Raw genomic sequence first — 23151 nt, forward strand, 5'->3', positions numbered from 1 at the left:
ACTTTTTTACGAATCTTTCATTAATTTGTTTTATATCCCTCGTTTCCCTTTCCCTTTGTCTCTCAGTCTGAAGAGTCTGGACGCAAAATGTCACCTATTCATTTTCTCCAGAGATGCTGCCAGACCTGCCAAGTTACTCTACCAATTTGTGTCTAACTTGGAAGAGGGGTTAGATGGGAAGTGTCGGCCCAGATATTTTGTGGAGACATCACGACGAGACATGGAAGACTGCAGTGGCATGTGATAAGAATATATGGAGTTGTGGGGAGTGTTTAGATTTGGTAGTTGGGAGTGCAGTTTGACTGCTGTTGCTTGGTCGTAGATGGGACAAATGATAAGGAATGGTAGTCGGGGATGAAAGGGTAGAGTTGTTAGAGTCAACTTCAGCCCAACTTGCCCACGCTGGCCAACATGTCCCAGCTAGACTAGTCCCATCTGCCAGCATTTGGTCCATATCCCATCAAGCCTGTCCTATCCATACATCCTTGTTGGTGAGGAGTGGAGATTGGGAGGGATGTGATGAAGCCCTGGGAGTTATGGTGGACACTCCGGGGATGTCAAAAGTTATGACTAATAGGATTTGTAATTTGATTGCATTGCACGCAGAAATATAGCAAAGCGTGATCACATTTCTAAGCCTATGTGCTTTGGCATATGTTTAATTAACTATCTGATCATTTTCTGAACACCTTTCATTTGTTTTCATTATTTCTTCATGAAAATCAATGCTTTCTCAAATATAAAATAATCGCAGTGCACTGCTGTCTGACATTTTGCTTTTGAACCATATAACTACCATAACAACATAATTGATGTTTAGTGGAGGTGGGGTTGGGATTTCAATGTGGGACAAACCAGGAATACATAGAAACTGGAACATTTGGATCATTACTAAACAATGGAAAGCAGCTACTCGATGAGTGACAGCATATGGTATTGGTTCATTAATGTGACATGCAATGAGATGCAGTGAAAATCTGCATGTGCATGCGTTGCAGTCAAGTCATGCAATACATGAGTATAATCAACCCATACACAAGTACAACAGGTAGCACAAAGAGAACTGAAGAGAACCAGTCTGAATATGGGTCTTCATTCCTTCTCTCCAGAGATGCTGCAGAAACGCTGAGTTACTCCAGCATGTTGTGTCTTTCTTCAGCACAAAGAGAAAAATGCCAGAGTGCAGAACATGGTGTTATAGCAATCAAATTACAGAGAAATGCAGATAAAAGAAAAGTGCAAGGGCCACAATGCAGAAGGTTGGAAGATCTGGACTACACCCTTAACTTATAAGAGGATCATAGTCTGATAACAGCTTGGTCCTGAATCTGGTGATAAGTGCTTCCAAGCTTTTATATCTTCTGCCTGATGAGACAGGAGAGAAGAGGGAATGACTAGACTGTCAATGCTCCTACATTATGTCGGCTGATTTCCAATGCAGTGTGGCGTGTAGATGGAGTCGATGGCGGGGGAGGTTGGTTAGATGTGGCCCTTGTGGCTAAGGGGATCAGGGGGTATGGAGAGAAGGCAGGTACGGGATACTGAGTTGGATGATCAGCCATGATCATATTGAATGGCGGTGCAGGCTCGAAGGGCCGAATGGCCTACTCCTGCACCTAATTTCTATGTTCTATGTTTCTATGGTTTGTCTGATTGACTGGGCTACAGATCCCACCAAAGATGCTGCCTGACCTGCTGATTTCCTCCAGCTGCTCTCTTTTTATTGTGTTAATGATTACAGCATCTGCAGTCTCTTGTGCTTACATTTTTAAAACATTGGTGCTTTTAACTTCAAATTCAATATTACTGATGATTTTACCTGAACTTTATTTAATTGTCGTGTGTGACAAAGCCAAAAAAATTCTGCAAAATCAACAGCTGTACCATGTGTAATTAGTGGCATTTACCAAAATGACCGTGAAAAAAGAAGGAACTATGGTACTAGTGGAAATATCCTGAACCTCTTAGTTGATCACTGCTATCATTCCATATGCACTGTGATGGTGGAGCAAAGACCTTCCAATAGCTCTGCTGTCCCTATGCCTGCACTGTCCGTTAAACCTAAATCCGAGAAAAGCTACTGTTCATTTCAATGGAAGGAAATACTGTATGCTGCAAGGTAGAGAGATATGTCATATTTTTCTGATTTTGATCAATTAAACCAGTTGTAATTATTTTATGCAGTCACAAAGAACTGGAATGCAGATGCTGGATCCTTGTTGCAATTTAGTTTATATTTTAATTTAGAGATAAAGCAAGGAAACAGTCCCTTCGGCCCTCTGAGTCTGCACCGACCAGCGTAGAACCCAAAGTGCTGGAGTAACTCAGCGGTTCAGGCAGCATCTCTAGAGGACATGCTGACGGTTCGGGTTGGGACTCTTCAAGTGTCGCAATCTGAAACATCGTCTATCCATGTCCCCTGAAACATCGCTTATCTGTGTACACCAAAGATGTTGCTTGACCTGAATTACTCCAGCACTATGTCTTTAATTGTTTTATGTTTCAGGTTTCTTCTGGTGCCTGCTCCAACATTATGTTTACCAAATGTTAATAAATGTAAAACATTTATCAAAGAGTGTTCAATTTAAAAGGTTAATGTTTTAAATTCTTGGGAATGTCTGGGGTATTCAGAGCGAGTGTTCACTCTAGGAGAATTGCATGCTACTGGGAGGCACACAATGAAAGCCATGGGAATGGCTATATGAACAACACGGTGTTACAACATGCAAATCACACTCTTCCCACGTTTCCTAAATTGCCACCTGACGGGAAAGCTGCAAATGTGACGTGAACAAATTATTCATCTGGTTTTACATACCATATAACTGGATTTTTTTTTTTTTAATGCATCTGACCTGACAGTAGAGTCTGGAGTAGACCTCTCACAATATAATCATTTGCCTAAAGAACAACTGTTGCAACAACTCAAGGAGATAATTAATTTCATAATTTTGCCTCGAGGCAACTCAGTGTGAAAGGAATTTTCTCTGAGGAATTTCTAAAAATGAATATCACTGCAGTCATAAAATGGGTAAAGGAGCAGAGAACCAGCTCAGTGCCAACAGAAATATAGGTTTGAGAAGTGATTTGTAATCTCCCCAGGAATATACTTTGCGAAGGAAAAATTGTGTCAGATTGAACCAGATCTGCCTCCCGAATTGCTGATAGCTGATACTTTCTGTATGCATGAATTGATTTCCATGGTGAATATTACAACATACTGCTAGCATTACAAACGTCAGTTATTATTGGTGTTTTTTTTTTGCATAATTAGAAAAATGCACAATTTTGCTCATTTGTAATTTTATTTACTCAACGAGGCTAGGACCAATTTTAAATGGCATTTTGTGTATACTGTAGGTGACTGCAACTCATTATGGGCAGGACATTGATTAAATCAGCAATATTTTGAGTGCGGCACTAATGTTGTACATGCAAATGAAACCATTTGAATCTGGTCTCTTTTTAAGTAGAGGCAAGAATAAATTGAGTTCCTGGGGAAAAAAATTGCAGGTGACCTTCACGATAAATAACTGTGGGGGAATATGCACTAAAATTGGTTTGACAATCTGCAAAATGCAGTTTGAAAAGTAAACTATTTATAACCATATAACCATATAACAATTACAGCACGGAAACAGGCCATCTCGGCCCTACAAGTCCGTGCCGAACAACTTTTTTCCCTTAGTCCCACCTGCCTGCACTCATACCATAACCCTCCATTCTCTTCTCATCTATATGTCTATCCAATTTATTTTTAAATGATACCAACGAACCTGCCGCCGCCACTTCCACTGGAAGCTCATTCCACACCGCTACCACTCTCTGAGTAAAGAAGTTCCTCCTCATGTTACCCCTAAACTTCTGTCCCTTAATTCTGAAGTCATGTCCTCTTGTTTGAATCTTCCCTATTCTCAAAGGGAAAAGCTTGTCCACATCAACTCTGCCTATCCCTCTCATCATTTTAAAGACCTCTATCAAGTCCCCCCTTAACCTTCTGCGCTCCAGAGAATAAAGACCTAACTTATTCAACCTATCTCTGTAACTTAGTTGTTGAAACCCAGTCAACATTCTAGTAAATCGCCTCTGTACTCTCTCTATTTTGTTGACATCCTTCCTATAATTGGGCGACCAAAATTGTACACCATACTCCAGATTTGGTCTCACCAATGCCTTGCACAATTTTAACATTACATCCCAGCTTCTATACTCAATGCTCTGATTTATAAAGGCTAGCATACCAAAAGCTTTCTTTACCACCATATCTATATGAGATTCCACCTTCAAGGAACTATGCACAGTTATTCCCAGATCCCTCTGTTCAACTGTATTCTTCAATTCCCTACCATTTACAATGTACGTCCTATTTTGATTTGTCCTGCCAAGGTGTAGCACCTCACATTTATCAGCATTAAACTCCATCTGCCATCTTTCAGCCCATTTTTCCAAATGGCCTAAATCACTCTGTAGACTTTGGAAATCCTCTTCATTATCCACAACACCCCCTATCTTGGTATCATCTGCATACTTACTAATCCAATTTACCACCCCTTCATCCAGATAATTGATGTACATGACAAACAACAAAGGACCCAACACCGATCCCTGAGGCACCCCACTAGTCACCTGCCTCCAACCCGACAAACAGCCGTCCACCATTACCCTCTGGCTTCTCCCATTCAGCCACTGTTGAATCCATCTTGCTATTCCATTTATACCCAACAGTTTAACCTTCTTAACCAACCTTCCATGAGGAACCTTGTCAAAGGCCTTACTAAAGTCCATATAGACAACATCCACTGCTTTACCCTCGTCAATTTCCCTAGTAACCTCTTCAAATAATTCAAGAAGATTAGTCAAACATGACCTTCCAGGCACAAATCCATGTTGACTGTTCCTAATCAGACCCTGTTTATCCAGATGCTTATATATATATTATCTATCAGTATCTTTTACGTTAATTTGCCCACCACTGAAGTCAAACTAACAGGTCTATAATTGCTAGGTTTACTCTTAGAACCCTTTTTAAACAATGGAACAACATGCGCAGTACGCCAATCCTCGGGGACTATTCCCGTTTCTAATGACATTTGAAATATTTCTGTCATAGCCCCGGCTATTTCTACACTAACTTCCCTCAATGCCCTAGGGAATATCCTGTCAGGACCTGAAGACTTATCCACTTTTATATTTTTCAAAAGTGTCAGTACTTCTTTTACTTTGAAACTCATAGTATCCACAGCTACTCTACTCGTTTCCCTTACCTCACATAATTCAATATCCTTCTCCTTGGTGAATACCAGAGAAAATAAATTGTTCAATATCTCCCCCATCTCTTTTGGCTCTGCAGGTAGCTGTCCACTCTGTCTCTCCAATGGACCAATTTTATCCCTCGTTATCATTTTGCTATTAATATAGCTGTAGAAACCCTTTGGATTTACTTTCACCTTACTTGCCAAAGCAACCTCATATCTTTTTTTAGCTTTTCTAATTTATTTCTTAAGATTCTTTTTACATTCCTTATACTCCACAGGCACCTCATTTACTTCATGTTGTCTATAATTATTGTAGATCTCCCTCTTTTTCCAAACAATTTCCCTTGAAAACCAGGGCTCTTTCCAATTTTTACTGTTTTCTTTCAACCGAACAGGAACATAAAGATTCTGTACTCTTAAAATTTCCCCTTTAAATGTCCTCCATTTCTCTTCTACATCCTTCCCATAAAACAAAATGTCCCAGTTCACTCCTTTTAAATCATCTCGCATCGCATCAAAGTTGGCCTTTCTCCAATCAAAAATCTCAACCCTAGGTCCATTTCTGACCTTCTCCATAATTATATTGAAACTAATGGTATTGTGATCACTGGTCCCGAAGTGCTCCCCAACGCACACCTTTCTTACAATGCTCCTAGCATTAAAATATGCACATTTAAGAAACCCCCCGTCTCTTCTTCTCTGTTTATTTCCTTTGTGTAAATGAAAAGATGTCTGAGGTTCAGTTTTATTTATAGATGTATTGGTCCGCTTCTAGATTCAATCACCGTCTCTTTTCACAGGGATGGAATCAGTGAATGTAGACTGAACTCCCCTCTCCCCCTTATCCCTCCTTCTCCACTCTCCCCTACCCTTCTCCCCCCCCCTCCCCATTCCACCCTCTTCCTCCCTTCTCCTAGCTCCTATCTCCTCACCGTTATCCACCCCCCCCCCCCCCCCCCCCCCCCTTCCCATCGCTCGGGACAGCCCCCACTCTCCCACGGCCACCCTCTGTGGGCTGTGGGTCGGGTAGAACGGAGGTTAGGGATAATCTTCATGCCTTCACAGTGATGTGATGGACGCAGGGGTCTTGTCCAATCGCTGACATGTCACGCCCCCCGGCAATGTTAATTCCGTTATTGGACTTTTCTGTTGAGCGGCAGTCAGTCCTTTGGCCTGTAGGCGACACCACCTTTCTGGTAGGTGGCGTTTTGACAGAGCGGCCATTCGGTAAGCTTGCTTTTAGGCAACGCAGATTTTCGGTTCCTTGGGTTTTAGGCGTCCCACCCTTTTGGTTAGTTCGCATTTAGGTGTCCCATCCTTTTGGTTAGTAGGCGTTTCGTCTTCGGATTCTTTCGGTATATTGTCGTTTCAGCCTCATTTCCATTTTTTGGCTTCGACTTCTTTGCTTCGGCCCCTCGTCCGTCGGCGCCACGTCCGCACACGGCGTAGGTTCACCAGGTTAATTTCCGGGATGGCGGGACTGACACATGATGAAAGAATGTGTCGAGTGGGCTTGTATTCACTGGAATTTAGATGGATGAGAGGGGATCTTATAGAAAACATAACATTCTTAGAGGATTGGACAGGCTAGATGCAGGAAAAAAAATCCTTTGTTGGGGGAGTCCAGAACCAGGGATCACAGTTTAAGAATAAGCGGTAAGAAATTTAGGACTGAGATGAGGCAAATAAAATTCACCCAGAGTTGTGAATCTGTGGAATTCTCTGCCACAGAAAACAGTGGAGGCCAATTCACTGGACGTTGTCAAGAGAGAGTTAGATTTAGATTTCGGGCAAAATGTATCAAGTAGCAATGTTACAACATTTTGAGATTTAAAAAATCAAGTCTGCAATTTATCCCATCAGATAAAGCATATTTGACACCTAATTCACTTTCATATCTCAATTATTTAAAAAGTTATGGCCATTTTCATACTCGGAAGTTAGCATCTTGTTCCCTATTGATTTTCTATGGACATAACAAAAAAGCTGTGATCATGGACAGTCAAAAGCCCATAACTTTCTTAAAAATTAAGAGAACTGAATGAAATTTTCAGTTATCATAGATTGAAGCATTCTGAAACAAACATAAAACAATCTTACTTGCATAACCTGAAATTAAAGCATATAATTAGTTAGTTACCCAATTGTAGCTAATTTCAAACTTCAATTACTAGATCTAAACATCTATCTATTTCTTAATAAATGATTAACATTTTTAAATAGCCTAAGTGTCCAAATAATATTCACAAATAATTCACAATAAAACATGATTTTAAAATCTCATTTACATTAATGTATAGGCCAAATGGAAGGAATTTAGTGTTCAATTGTTGTAAATTAAAGTCAATTTAAATCAGCTTTCTAGTGGGATCCTGTGAACGCGCTGGTTTAGACCGTTCACATTGCGCTATATTTGTGCCCCCAAATGCCCAGAAAAATACTGCGGGATATAATGGGGCCAAAATTAGCTACTCGCAACTTTAAACTTTGTATAAAGGGATCTTAAGAAGCCCTTTTTAATGTAAAAATAAACAGCCTACCTTCTGTTGTCCCCTGTATGAGATCCGACCCATTGCCGGCGGTCGGGGGTTTAGAGGTTAATTTTTACACTACTATAACAATCAGATAAAGCCTTTAAAAGTAATAATAGCTAAAGCGACGGAATCTTCCAGCGATTTTTCGTTAATAATTAACTAGGCTGAACATCCTCGATTTGAACAGCCTAGGGGAAATCGCATTTTAAACCCGCCCCCCTCTAAACAGCGCCAAAATCGCGCACACGGGCTGGGCCAGATTTTCAGCGACGCTTCAGGTAGGCTTTGCAACATACCTATATCAAGGGATATGGGGAAAAAGAAGGAATGGCCTACTCCTGCACCTATTTTTCTATGTTTCTATGTCTGATACACTAAACTCCATTTACATCACTGCAAGAAGCCACACAGGTAAGGCAGAGTATAGATTGGCACATGGGATTATGACATTACTGCTGTTATGGAAACTTAGTTGTGGGATGGGCAGGACCGGCAGCTCAGTGTTCAGGGGTATCGATGCTTCTGACATAACAGAGGTAGAGGTAGAGGTAGATGAGGAGGGGGTCTGCACTATTGATTAGGGACAATGTAAAGTTAGTTAGTGAGAATAACCTGGGGAGGTGATCTCGCAAGGCCATATAGGTAGAGTTTGGACATTTAAAAAAGGGGGAATCACTTTAATGGGATTGTATTCCAGGCTCCAATTGATCATTGGGAATTAGAGGAGTATATATGTTGGGAAATTAAATACAAGTCTAAGATTAATATAATTGTAATAATAGCTGATTTTGACTTCACAAATATTAACCAGAACTCCCCCTGTGCAAAGGATTAGATGGAGCAGAACTTGTTAAATGGAGCCAGGGAGGTTTCCTGAAACGATGTGTAGAGGTCCTGTGTTGGAAGGAACTGCAGATGCTGGTTTAAACCACAGATAGGCACAAAAAGCTGGAGTAACTCAGTGGGTCAGGCAGCATCTTTGGAGAAAACCAATAGGTGACATTTCAGGTCGAGATCCGTCATACAGCTTTTTGTGTCTATTATAGATGGTCCTATCTGACTTGGCACTACACTCGACCTCTTCTTAGAAAACAAGGCTAGGCAGGTGGTTGACAAGTCACTGAGTGAACACTATGGGACTGGTGACCATGATTATTATATTAGTTTCAAGCAAGTGTTAGAAGAAAATAGGACTGAAACTCAAGGTAAAGTCGTAAATTGGGGGAAGGTTAATTTTGATCTCAGACAGGATCTCTCAAAAGGTAATGGGGAGAAGCTAATTGTAGATAGAAGGACATCTTACAAGTAGGAGACATTTAAAAGTAATAGTGATGACATATTGCTGTCAGAGTGAAGGACAAAGCTGGCAGGCTTAGGTAACCGCGGTTGATGAGGAATTATTGAGGGTTTGGTCAAATAAAACAAAAGAGGGGTACATAGGGTATAAGCAGTTTGGATCAAGTGAGTCCCTTTAAGAGTGTAAGATATGTAGGAGTAAACATTAGACAGAAACCATGAGGGCAAAAAATGTGATATCTCTGGCAGATAACATAAAGAAAATGACTAAAAGATTGTGAAAGTATATTAAGAATGAAGGGGTAGCTTGGGAGAAAGTAAATCTTCTTAAGGATTAACGTGGTATTCTGTGTGGATCCATATTAAATGGCCAAAATTATAAATGAACAATTCTTTTCTGTATTTACCATGGAGGGGAATATGGGAAGCTAATGAGTTCAGTGGGGAGAACAGATGTTCTCATAGAGAATATCATGGAGGCCAACTAATGTTGTGTCTTTATTTTAAGACTTGGACAGCAGGGGTAAGGCAGGAAACTACAAACCATTGAGTCTTACATCAGTGGTAAGAAAGTTATTAGAAGTGATGTGTAGGAAGGAACTGCAGATGCTGGTTTACACCATAGACACAAAATGCTGGAGTAACTCAGTGGGACAGGCAGCATCTCTGGAGAGAAGGAATGGGTGATGTTTTGGGTTGTGACCCTTCTTCAGACAGATCTCTCTGCATTTGCAAAGGCAAGGACTTATTAAGTAAATTAGGCATGAGTTTGCATGAATAATGTCTCACGAATATCATTGTTTTTTTAAAAGAATTAACCAACAAGATAAATGTGGGCAGTGTGGTAGACATTGTCTGCATGGACTTTAGCAAGGCCTTTGCCAAGGCCCTGCTTGGTTGGCCGTTTGGGATGGTAGGAGAGCTTTATGTGATCTAGGGCAAGTTAGCCAATTTGATACAAAAATTGATTGGTGGTTGGAGGCAGAAGGTGGCCATGAATTTTGTTTTGCAATCCACAGGCCTGTGACTACTGGTGTGCCACAGGGATTGGTGCTGAGTCCGCAGTTTATAGTATAATGAGTTTGATGTGAATGTACTGTAGGTGACGTGATTAGCAAGTCTGCCCATGACACCAAAATTGGTGGTGTAGTGGAACGTGTCTGAGTTTTCACCAGGATATTGATCAACTAAAAAAGTGGGAAAGAAATGGTGGATGGAATTCAAAACTCAGCCAGTGTAGGATGATGCATTTCAGGAAGTGAAACGAGGGCCGGATGTACACAATGAATGTCAAAGTCCTGGTGAGTGTTGGTGAACAGAGAGAGTAATGGACACAAGTACATAGTTCCCCGAATGTGGACAAAGTAGGAGGACGGAATGGTGAAGAGGATATATAGTGCATTCTTGCATTCATTGGCTGAAACATTGAATACAAGAGTTGGGACATTGTGTTACAGTTGTAGGAAACATTAGTTTGGCTGCCTTTGTAGTGTTGCATGCTGTTCCAGTTACCTCGCAATAGGAAAGATGTGATTAAGTGCAGAAAATATTCACACCAATGTTTACTGGATAGGAGGGCTTGAGTTACAAGGAGAGACTGGGTAGGTGAATCTGATTTCCCTGGAGCAAAGGAGGTGGAGGTCAGGCGGGTGTCGGGAGTTATGGGGAGAAGGCAGGAGAATGGGGTTAGGATGGAGAGATAGATCAGCCATGATTCAATGGCAGAGTAGACTGGATGGGCCGAATGGCCTAATTCTGCTCCTATCACATGATCTTATGAGGCTAAGAAATTATATGATGGAGGAATATAATATTATGAGAGATATAGTCAGTGTCTGTGTCAAATGACAGGTGCCTAAATATAGATGACCTAGGTTTAAGATGAGAGGGAAGAGATTTAATCTGGGGGGCTACATTTTTCACACACAGAGTAGTTGGTATCTGGAATGAGTTGCCAGAAGATGTGGTTGGTGGCAGGAACTATAACAACATTTAAGAGGCATCTAGATAGTTACTTGAATGTGCAAGGCACAGAAGTACAGGTTTATAGAACTAAAGCAGGGAAGAGGGATTAGTACAGATAAGCAAAATGGTGGGCGAAGCAAACTGTTTCTTTGTTGCACAATTATGGCTGTCCATTTTGTGATTTGCCTGTTATTTATTTAATTATTACCTCACTTAGAGATCACTTTTTCCTTAACCTCTTGTAATTAACCCATGGATGTGGCTGGAATGATAGTTTTACAACCACACAATAATGACTTCAGTGGTGAACTAAATTGGACAATGTGTAAAGTTGGCATTGCACTTGATCTCATAATTTTCTCGCTTGGTTCATTTAAAATGGCTCTCCATAATTTAACTTGGGAATGTATTTGGAGTAAAACACGTGGCAAATATATTGTACGTGGCGGTCAACGTGCTAATGCAGGCAAATGCAGCAGCCAATTTGTGCAGGAACATTGCAGGATTCACTTATTCCTGTCATTCCTCATATGCTGGATATTGGACAAGTGTTCATGGATGTGAATCTGTTTTGACAGAAACAATCAGATCAGGGATCTTCAACATTTTCTTTATACACAGATTAAACGCGAAACAAAGCACTTGAAAGTTCATCTTTAGTCAATTGTGCGAAATATGCCACAGTATGGAGGCAGCATATTGTGTTCCACTTGCAAAGTTTAGTTTAATCGAGTTTAGAGATACAGCGCTGAAACAGGCTCTTCGGCCGACCGAGTCTGCACTGATCAGCAATCCCCACATACAAACACTATCCTACACACACTAGGGATAATTTACAATTTTACCAAGCCAATTAACCTACAAACCTACACAACTTTGGAGTGCGAGAGGAAACGAAGATCTCCGAAACAATCAAGCAGGTCACAGGGAGAACGTACAAACTCCGTACAGACAGCACCCATAGTCAGGTTCGAACCCGGGCCCTGGCGCTGTAAGGGAACTCTACCGCTGTGTCACTGTGCCGTCCTTAAATTTTAGACAGGCAGAGTGCAATCATCTGCTGCTGTTGTGTGACATCTTTCAAACTAACTGGGTTTGAATTTCTGGACAATCTGTCCTGGATACCTCAAACCCCTCTTGGTCAAGCTAACAGTTATTTGACATTTCACCCCTCTTCCCATGAGACACAAACCCATGTTCATGCCATTCACAGAATTTGTTTCCAAGAATCGCAATTTAATTAAAAAAATCTTGTAAAAAAAATTAAAATATTAAAATAAAAAACTAAAATTTTCTACTTGTCAATTTCCGAAGTAACTTTTGAAGTGGTTCTCTCATCCACAATCAAAATTGTATTAAAATCAATTAGACCTGCATAACACAAATAATGTTCCCTAATACATCGTTCATGCAACATCCAATTTGCATTGTGGAAAGACACATTCTTGCAGGACCACCTTTATTGACTACTGAGGCCACCACACCCAACGGCAATGAATGCATGGCCAAGAAATATTAATTTCAAGGTTTTATTCTGCTAGTGACCATCAGCTATAATTGTAGTTTTTCTTTGACCTAATGCTGAATTTTGCTCTCGTTTCCCTCACTATGATCAAACAGAACAAGCTTGATTTCCACCCCCTGCCTGGTGTATGTGCCAATTCTTTGAACCGACTTCAAAGCCATATATGAATTCTGTTCCAGGTGGTCAATAGTTATAATGGGTTTAAATTTACAGTCTAGATTGTTCTCTGATGGTGGCCTCTGATAGTTCTCTGTAGGTAGATGGGATAGTGAAATAGGCATTTGGCACAAGGGACTAGGACATTGAGCAAAAATTCAAACTGCTGCAGAACTCAGTAGGTCAGAAAGCATCTGTGAAAGGAAATGGATAAAGACTTTTCATGTTGGGACCCTTCTTCAAAGTGAGTACTGTATGCAAACTATTGGAAAGATATCATTAAGCTGGAAAGGATGCAGAAAAGATTCACAAGAATTATACTAGGACTGTAGAGCTTGAATTGTAAAGATAAATTGGATAAGTCAAAACTTTCTCCCCCTGGAGAGTAGGAAGCTGAGGTAACCTTAAAGAGGTATATAAAATCATGAGGGGTGCAGATAAGCTGGATTGGCAAAGAGCTTTTTTGCCAGGGAGGGAGGAGAGCATGGATTCAAGTTAAGCAGGTAAAGATATGAAAGGGACCCGAGGGACAGGCTTTTCAGACAGAGGGGGAGAGCACATGGACAAGCTGCCAGAGGAAGCTACAATGTTTACAATACAAATACACAAATAGGAAAGCTTCAGTGGGATATGAGCCACATGGAGGCAAATGGTATAGATTCCTTGGTCAGACGGACATGTTGGTCAGTATGCAGGAGTTGGGTTAAAAGGCCTGTTTTCATGCTGTATAAAGGGCCTGTCCCACTTAGGCGACTTTTTATGTGAGTGCAGGAGACTCTGCGCTCACCTCATGATTGCCACATGGTCGCTAGTGGTCTCTGGTGAGTTTCCTTCATGGTCGCGAGGAGTTCCCGCATTCTGGGAACAAGTCACGGCCTCAGTATGGTCGCTGCAAAATTTTCAACATTTAAAAAAACATAAGCACGAGTTTTCAGAACCAAGGATAACCGACCGGTAACATTAAATGCCCGCCGAACTTCACAGCGGTGTATCTCTGGCTTATTAAAAGTTGTCTCCACTAATTCTCTTCCCTTCTCCCTCATTCTCCTCTCTTTTAAAGGACAACTGTACACTGTGCTAGCTGTCTCAATCTTCCTGTTCATCGGGGTGTGTGTCTGTATCACCTTGGCTTTGCACTGTGTGAATGTCCAGACAGCGCCCCCCCCCCCCCCCCCCCGCTTGCCCTGGCCCCCGCCTTTGTCTTTGCAATGTATTTGTGAGTGTGTGTTATCCACTCTGACAGTCTCTGTTCCAGTTCCTGGTTTTTCAGGCGACTACCGACAAATTGACAGTCTGCTGAAAAATTGCCTAAGTGGGACTGGCCCATAACTCTATGACTCTACAACTGAGTTTCATTTCAAATGAGAAGACAGTTACAAAAGAATTACATATTTATGATGGGGTTACATTTCAGATTGGAAATACAAATTCCAAGGTCTGTGTTCTTTTGATTGTACTGTTTTTATGTCATTTCTTTGTTGAAAGTCTGCGCTAACAATGTTATTGAAATCTAAAATGTTTCGGCACAGTGGGGTTTTGATTGTTGCCGCTGTTTCTTTGTTTGGATAGATGAAAGTGCACCTCTAATAGTTGTCAACCACAGAGTCTTTGACCATTTCACTTATCCAAAGGCTTTGCACATGGAACCAATTTTTTGGTGCTCTTCCTCTTTCTATTTTGCAAATGTTGTAGTTTTATGGATAGTCAAAACCACGGGAGGTCAGAGAAGAAGAGTTAGTTATCATGAGCAAATGGACATTTTCCTCCCACAACTGGTACACACAAGGCCCCATATTTTCTCAAATCATGCTGCTTGGTATACCAGCTATTGACTGCTTTAGTGAACAGCTATCCAGCCCTGTAAACCTGGTACAGTCTCTCACACTTTTCCCGTAACACAAATAAAAATATTAAAATAGTCACAGCTAATGTGGGAGGTATATCAGAATTTGTTTCATCCTTCAAGCTATTTTTATATATCGTTTCTGTATTTGACTCATTGGGTTGTCCGACACCAACTTAAATAATATTATTCTGACAATCATGACTGCAATGAGTCATCGCTTAAAACATTTTTAACTATATATTTACCAGTTATCAAAATATAAACCCTTCAAAGTTAGTGATCTGGTAACATTTTGAAAAAAGTAAGTGCTGTCCGGGCGATGCGGTGACACAGCGATAGAGTTGCAGCCTTACAGTGCCAGAGACCTGGGTTTGATCCTGACTAAGCGTGCTGTCTGTACGGAGTCTGTACGGAGTTTTCTCTGAGTGCTCCGGTTTCCTTCCACACTCAAAAGACGTACAAGTTTGTAAGTTAATTGGCTTTGGTAAATATTGAAAATGATCCCTCATGTGTGCTTGTATAAAAGGGGGATCGTTGGTCCACAAGGACTCGGTGGGTCGAAGAGCCTGTTTCGACGCTGTATCTCTAAACAAAGCAGTATTAAAAGAGTATTTGCCTGTATACTCCAATTACAATGATTTCTACCTGGAAATCAGTCTAAAATAAATGATCATTTCTGAGAACGGTGACCTGATTTGTGTGTGTGTGTGGTGTTTCCATCACTCAAAGATTAGAATAATGGTTTTATTCAACATGGACAATGGTCCTTCCTTATGTTCTCATTCTAATGTCAAGGCAGCTTGCATATGTGGATGTATAATAAAGCCTTAAAATAGATTCTTATCCTTATTATTATTGTTCCCACTGATTAGATTTCCAGATGTCCAATTATAATAACACTTCTACTTTCATTCTTTGCCTTTTATTTCTAAACTATTGTTTCTCTCAGCGAAAGATTACCAGGGATGCGGAATTCATAAACAACATTATATTTCCATTTCACTTTGCACTTGACCGCAACAATGAAGCAAACAATGGAATTGCTAAAACTTGAGGGAAACAAGCAGATTATGCCCAAATCTTCAGATCCATAGTTTGAAAGTGTACTTTATTGCCCATAATATCCCAAATACAACATTACACAGCAGCTTACAATTTGACCCTGTGGATGGCCAGATTATCGCTGGTGTTGGGGTAGCGTACAGAAGAGAGATAAAAAGCCAGAGTTGAGTTGGTCAACAAAACCAAGGAACTGATTGTTGACTTCAGAAAAGGGAAGTTCTAAGATGATGCACCAGTTTTTATTAGTGGGTCGATGGTGGACAGAGTTAGCAACTTCAAATTCTTGGCTGTTAAAATCTCAGATGGCCTATTTTGGGCCCAGCACGTAGATGCAATCACACCAGCACCTCTCCTTTCTTAGAGGTTTAAAGAGATTTGACATGTCTCTGAAAACTCTAACAACCATTTACAGATGCAGTGTAGAAAGTGGCCCGATTGGTAGCATCATGGCCTGAAAGGGCAATTTGAACACACCGGAACACAGGAGGTTTACAAAGGGTCGTGGAGTCTGCCTCGTCTATCATGGGCACAGCTCTCCCCTCCATTGAAACATCTATACAAGGTGCTGCCTCATAGGTGGCATCTATCATCAAGGATCTCCACCATCTTCTCACTGCTGTCATCAGGCAGGAGGTACAGAAGCCTGAAACCCCACACCACTACGTTCAGGAACAGATATTTTCTACATCAGGTTCTTGAGTCAACCGACACATTAATCCTATCTCAAAAACAGAGCACTATAGCCCACTTTTTGCACTACTGTGGACTTGTTTTTTGTTCTAATTATGTTCTTTGCATTCATGTCTTTTTTTGTAGTCTTTCTTTTCAAAATATGTGTGATATATGCATGTTTTGTTTATTTGTCTGTCTATATGCCTGTGATGCTCATGCAAGCAAAACTTTTCATTGTAGCTGTACCTCACCAGACCCATGCAAATAACAATAAACTTGAATTTCAACAATGTATTCTTCAATGCTATTACCCATACTATTCATCGAGTCATAGAGTCCTACAGCGTGGAAACACGCCCTCCGGCCCAACTTGCGCACACCGGCCAACATGTCCCATCCTGGGATGGCAGGACTTTCATATGAAGAAAGAATGGATAGACTCGGCTTGTACACGCTAGAATTCAGAAGATTGAGGGGGATCTTATAGAAACTTACAAAATTCAAAGGGGATGGACAGGCTAGATGCAGGAAGATTATTCCCGATGTTGGGGAAGTCCAGAACTAGGGGTCACAGTTTAAGGATAAGAGGGAAGTCTTTTAGGACCGAGATGAGAAAGTCATTTTTTACACAGAGAGTGGTGAATTTGTGGAATTCTCTGCCACAGAAGGTAGTTGAGGCCAGTTCATTGGCTATATTTAAGAGGGAGTTAGATGTGGCCCTTGTGGCTAAAGGGATCAGGGGGTATGGAGAGAAGGCAGGGATGGGATACCAAGTTGGATGATCAGCCATGATCATATTGCATGGCGGTGCAGGCTCGAAGGGCCGAATGGCCTACTCCTGCACCTATTTTCTATGTTTCTATCTCTAACAGTCCCACCTGCCTGCATTTGGCCCATAAACCTATCCAATCCATGTACATGTCCAAATGTTCCTTAAACATTGCGATAGTGCCTGCCTCAACTACCTCCATACGTCTGAAGAAGGGTTTCGGCCCGAAACGTTGCCTATTTCCTTCGCTCCATAGATGCTGCTGCACCCGCTGAGTTTCTCCAGCTTTTTTGTGTAACCTACCTCCATACTCATTCTTTACACCTATCATCCTATGTGTGAAAATGTTATCCCTCAGATTCCTATTAAATGTTACCTTAAATCTATGTCCTCTGGTTCTTGGTTCCCCTAATCTGGGCAATAGGCTCTACCCAATCTATCCCTCTCATGATTTAGTTCACCTCTAAGATCACCCCTCATCCTCCTGTGCTCCAAGGAATAGAGTCCTAGCTTGCTCAACCTTTCCCTATAGTTTAGGCCCTCGAGTCAGATATGTATAACATAGCACTTTGCTGGCAGCTTACAAATTGACATTCATGTTCCTGAACGCTGGAAAAGATCATTGACATCAGCCTTGACATCAGCCTTGACATCAGCTTTGACTCATTCAGTAATACGAGTCAGATAAGTTCTTACCTATTCAACTACTGGGAGTTTCTCCCACTTCACTGTGTGCTGAAATTTCCCAACCTATGATTCATGATTTAACCAATTTCATGGATGAGTCTTCACTGTTGTTAATCAATGATTTCATAAAAAGAATTGCACAATAACAAAGTCAAAGCAATATTCAAGACTTTGCAGTTAGCAGTAAATAGACAATAGACAATAGGTGCATGAATAGGCCATTCGGCCCTTCGAGCCAGCACCGCCATTCAATGTGATCATGGCTGATCATCCCCCAATCAGTACCCCGTTCCTGCTTTCGCTCCATATCCCCTCACTCCGCTATCTTTAAGAGCCCAATCTAGCTCTCTCTCTTGAAAGTATCCGAGGAAACGGCCCCCACCGCCCTCCGAGACAGAGAATTCCACAGACTCACAACTCTCTGTGAGAAAAAGTGTTTCCTCATCTCCGTTCTAAATGGCTTACCCCTTATTCTTAAACTGTGGCTTAAGAAAAGCAGTCTAATTCTTAAGAACTGCTGGTTCTGGAGTACCCCAACATAGGGAACATGCTTCCTGCCTCAAACATGTCCAAACACTTAACAATCTTATATGTTTCAATAAGATCCCCTCTCATTCTTCTAAACTCCAGAGTGTACAAGCTCAGCCGCTCCATTCTCTCAGCAAATGACAATCCCGCCATCTTGGGAATTAACCTTGTAAACCTATGCTCCCTCAATAGCAAGAATATCCTTCCTCAAATTAGGGGACCAAAACGGCACACAATACTCCAGGTGTGGTCTCACTAGGGCCCTGTACAACTGCAAAAGGACCTTTATGCTCCTACACTCGACTCCTCTTGTCGATGAAGTATTGGTGTCGATGAAAGTTGCCCTTGTACTTCGTAATATTGCTCACCCATTCAAATGTATCCTCAATCTGATGCCAACAGTTGTATCCCAGAACAGTGAATTTACCAAATTGGGCTATGGAGACAATCAGAATCTCTGAAAGCAAAATAGCAGGTAAAGCAGTGAAATAAAAGATATTATAAATAAAAAAGATCATAATTTAAACACGGTACTAAGAGAAAAGCCGAAAAATAATAAAAAAGCGATTTTCTCATGCTTCAGAAATATACTATTAGCGATTCAGAGTCAAAGAGGACAGTGGAGCATAAACGAATTCCCTTCATTCGAGACAGTTTAATATTTTCTTTGGTTTTCTCAATAAGAAAATGCATAAAATGTCAAAGCCTATCAAATCACTGTTTCTCAGCTGATTGTTTCTGTACAATACCACATCATGTGCAGCAATAGAGAGTCTCCAATAGTTTCTTTTGTATTTCTGTGCTCATTTTCAAATATGTTGCAAGAATTAGCTGCCATTTTTCACACAGTACTGCATTGAGTTTTACCATCATTAATGTTGCATGTGCTATTCACTGTTTCCATGTTCTATTATTTCATGTGCACAAACCCAGGACAACAAACAAAAATATCAACTGAAAAACAAAAATAACAAATTAAAAAACTAAAATAAATGTGATTTATTTTGGATGGCGGCCAAGAAATTGCAGTTGTGAAAGATGCCCAGTCCATCATGCAGACCAGCCTTCTTCCCTCCATTAACTCTGCCTACCTCGTGAAGGCAACCAACATAATCAAGGAGTTCCCACCCTGACCATACTCTCTTCTTCTCTTTCCTGTCAGGCAGAAGATACTAACATTTGAAAGCACGTACCAATAGTCTCAAAAAGTGCTTCTTTCCTGCAGTTATCAGGCTCTTGAAAGGTCCTCCCTCGCTCCGATGAATTCTTGATCACCCAACCTACCTTTTTGTGGCAATTGCATTTTATTATCTACACTTTTTCTGGGGTTTCTATGTAAAACTATATACTACATTCAGTCTTTTTTGCTCAACCATGATGTATGCCTGTATGTATGGTATGCTTTTCCTGGATAGAATACAAAAACAAGTTTTTCAATTTATTATGGTGCATGTAACGATAATAAATGTAATGTAAAAAAATTCATCCCAGTCTGTAGTGCTGTAAATGTGATATATTTTTGCCCTGTACATTCATGTCACCGCAATTAATTTGGGGGGCCAAGTACAACCCACTGATGCCACTATGATCTGTGTAACATTACTAACCAGGGTTAATTTCCAAGGCATCTTGGCGTTGTTCTGTCCCTTTCCTTTCTTTTGCCTCCTCCATCACAAAGTTTACTGTTAATATAAAGGAAACAAAAATCTGCAAACACAAGAAACCTGAAATAAACAAAAAAAAATCTTAGCAGACCAAGCAGCATTTGTGGACAGCGAAACATATGTTGCTGCTTATTAATCTTTCACCAGGACTGATGTCACCTCACTTATTGTTAATAACTTATACTTAGTTCACACGCATTTTGAGAATGTACGTTTTTTTTTTTAAATGTCTTGGAGATGAAGGATTCCAATTTCCTCCCAATCCTGTCTAATTCCCGTTCTAAAGTAATAATTCTCAGAGATTGCCCCAATGTCCTGTGTCTTCCCATACCTCCAGTTTCCCCCCTCCCTCCCTCCCGGATTCTCAGTCTGATGAAAGGTATCGATCCGAAACGCCACCTATTCCTTTTATCCATGGATGTAGCCTGACCCGCTGAGTTACTCCAGCACTATGTGTCTATCTTCTGCCCTGTGCCTAAATTGCATCCACTTTGACCAATCTATACACGCGGCCGTGCCAGCAATAAGTAAGGGGCTAGTCTAAGCAGCAACGCGTCTTTGTAGTCGAAAACTGCGCTGAAAAATAATCGGAGGGATCTCACCACACTTGGAATCTCCCCCTGGAGACTGCGAAAAAAAATGTTCGGCTGGCGTTAAGGTTTTGTGTTCGCTTGTGGTCTTGATTTGCTGTGATTGTCCGCACGGTGGCAGTGGTGGCTTGATGTTCGCCAGCCAACTAGCTGCTCGGCCGACGTCAAGGACCAATACTGTTGCCCAATGAGTGCTGAGATAATGGAGGTAATTGAGTAATTGCATTTTCCCTCATCGGGAGAGAAGGAGGGAGAAAGAGAGAAAGAGTGAGTGAAATGGAATAAAGAGTGTTAGCTGGCAGCTGGGCAAAGGTCATGAGGACTTTAGATCGGAGCATACAAGAGCAACCTGGATGTTAATAAATAAGTGGCGGACACTGTGGGCTGGAATTCCATCCAGTTGACATGGTTTTAAAGCAGTGCACGATTTGATCTGAAACTCTAGGATTCCTCCACGCACGCCCCCTCCCCTCTCCCATCCTCCCTGGGAAAAAAAAACTAATTGACATTTTAAAGGTGTCAGCCAAAGTGTTGATGTACAGACGAGAGATTAACTTGTAGATTGCGATCTGGGAGATGGTACCGTGACTCAAGAGCCGCAAAAGGGAGGGGGTTGGGGGAGGAGGAGGTGGTGGAGGAGGAGGAGGGAAGAAAGTAAGACGGATTGAAAAACGAAAAGAAAGAGGATCCGCTCCGTGCCTCTCATGGTGCCAAGACGGAGAGAATGCGAGGCAAGGGAGAACGGTCGGCAGGAGGCTGTTATGTAGCTGAAGGAGAGAACAGAGGGGGCGAAGGAAACGAACGACTCCGCAGTGGCTGGGTTTGAACGCTGTTCTCTGCTGGAGGCTTGAGAGCCGAACAAGGAGGGGGGGAAAAAAGCATGACATCGAGGATTGCACCGGCCGATCTTATCTCCGATGTCAGATGAGAGAAGGCACGAAGGAAGAAAAGGAGGAGAATTTTAAAAGGTTACACAGGAAAGCGAGAGAAAGGAGAAAAAAAATCCTTACCGCACTGCCTTGTGATTGGAAAATATAATCAGCTCATAGACGAGGAAAGAAAGTTGTTCTGGGAGTAACGTATGTACATTTAAAGAAAAAACAAACAGCGGCTTGTTGGCATTCTGAAGCGAGCAGCCGGGATAAGACGCCAAAAGATCCCGATTTCTCGGGTCGGGGGGGAATTCTAGTTGGATGATGATGATGCTTATTTTTTTGAGTTTGGGAAGAAGGAACGGATGCTTCTGTTTGAAAGGAGAATAGGCTCTGCGGGAGAGGGGGGAGAAAGGGACCGAAGGACGGAGTGAACGAAGAGACGTGCCGTTTGGATCTTTCTGCGGGGCGGAGGGGAAATGTCATCCCGGAAATTGATTTGAAATTGCAGAGGTGCATATTTCTGCCGAGAGGAGAGGAAAAGATTTGGGAAGTAAAAAAAGGACCGGGAAACGAGAGCAAGAGAGATTAACCTGTGAGTTTTGCACGATCTTTCCGTTTATATATATATATATATACACGCACGCACACACACGCACATATATATATATATTTGTACATTTGTGTGTGTTTGTGCATTTGTCCGTTTAGTTAACCGTGCATTCAAATTAACCCCGCAAACACGTAGAAAAGAGGGGTGGGGGTTGTTTCTTTATCCAAGCTTTTGTGCTTCGTTTCGGGCTGAGAGCCGAAAGGGGGGTGGGTGTGTGGGGGGGTGTGGATGGGTTTTTTTTTTCTCTCTCCGGGAAGCCGCTGGTTTCGCTGCAGTTTCCTAATGAGCTGCAGATAATGAGATGGTCGGCTGTGCGGAACCCGCTTTTAACTCCCTTATCGCACACAGGCGCCGACGCGAAGCCCCATGTCATTTCTTCCGTTGTGCCATTTCAGGCAGCGAGATTATTTGATTTTTTTTTTAAAGGCATTGCAACCTCTGGCTTTCCAGTCAACGGTAAATTGCTGATTATGGGGAAGGGGCGTCACTTCACTTCACGGCTAAAGAGAAGAAACCCCCTGTTTTGGAAGGTTTTCTATGCGCTTGGGTTTTGTGCCGAAGAGAATTCTACACCAATCTCCTGTGATATGAATTATTACAAGGTGTTTGTAGGCGTATTTGGTGGGTGAACTGCGATACAGGGTGGGATTCCGAAATACCATTACAAGCACCCAGCATCCTCCCATCATGCCAACAACATTTTCTGATTTAGATGTGTTATTAAATTCAATGCTAGGTCTTTTTATCGCACCTATTTTCAGTGCAGGCACTCTAGTTTTGCTGAGTGTGAAACGATTGCTGGACAATAATCCCATTATATTGGCGCTCTCTGTTCAATATCACTGGCCACCGAGGCTCCTCATCTCGACTGCCCACGAATCAGAGTGCTACTAGACCAGCCTGGGAGACTCATTGAGTAGAAATTCTCAAAAGAGGACTTCATTAGCACTGGGCATGCTCATGCTCTAGTTGATTAAGAACGCACCGGCCACAGTGAAAACTGTCCATTTTGTCTAAACTCCCGATCAGGAGGAATAATGCGATGCTTCCACGGTTATGCCGAGAGCAAGGAAATGAGCAGGACTAGAATATTAGCTGCGCATTTAGACATATTTTA

General features: G+C 41.6%; 1 protein-coding gene across 2 annotated transcripts in view; it reads left to right on the forward strand.

The window, feature by feature from the left end:
• The window catches only part of LOC129705682 (leucine-rich repeat-containing protein 4C-like), a 268649-nt gene that overhangs the window by 149437 nt on the left and 96061 nt on the right, over positions 1 to 23151 (forward strand). Inside the window, exon 1 of one of the 2 annotated variants that reach the window (XM_055649375.1) lies at positions 20859 to 22016. The exons of the other annotated variant lie outside the window; for it this stretch is intronic. The gene's annotated coding sequence lies outside the window, so the exon portion shown is untranslated. Of the gene's footprint in view, positions 1 to 20858; positions 22017 to 23151 lie in introns of those variants that run through there. 2 annotated transcript variants of the gene reach the window in all.

The sequence above is a fragment of the Leucoraja erinacea genome, chromosome 18 (genome assembly GCF_028641065.1).
Source record: "Leucoraja erinacea ecotype New England chromosome 18, Leri_hhj_1, whole genome shotgun sequence".
In the NCBI taxonomy this organism is placed as follows: domain Eukaryota; kingdom Metazoa; phylum Chordata; class Chondrichthyes; order Rajiformes; family Rajidae; genus Leucoraja; species Leucoraja erinaceus.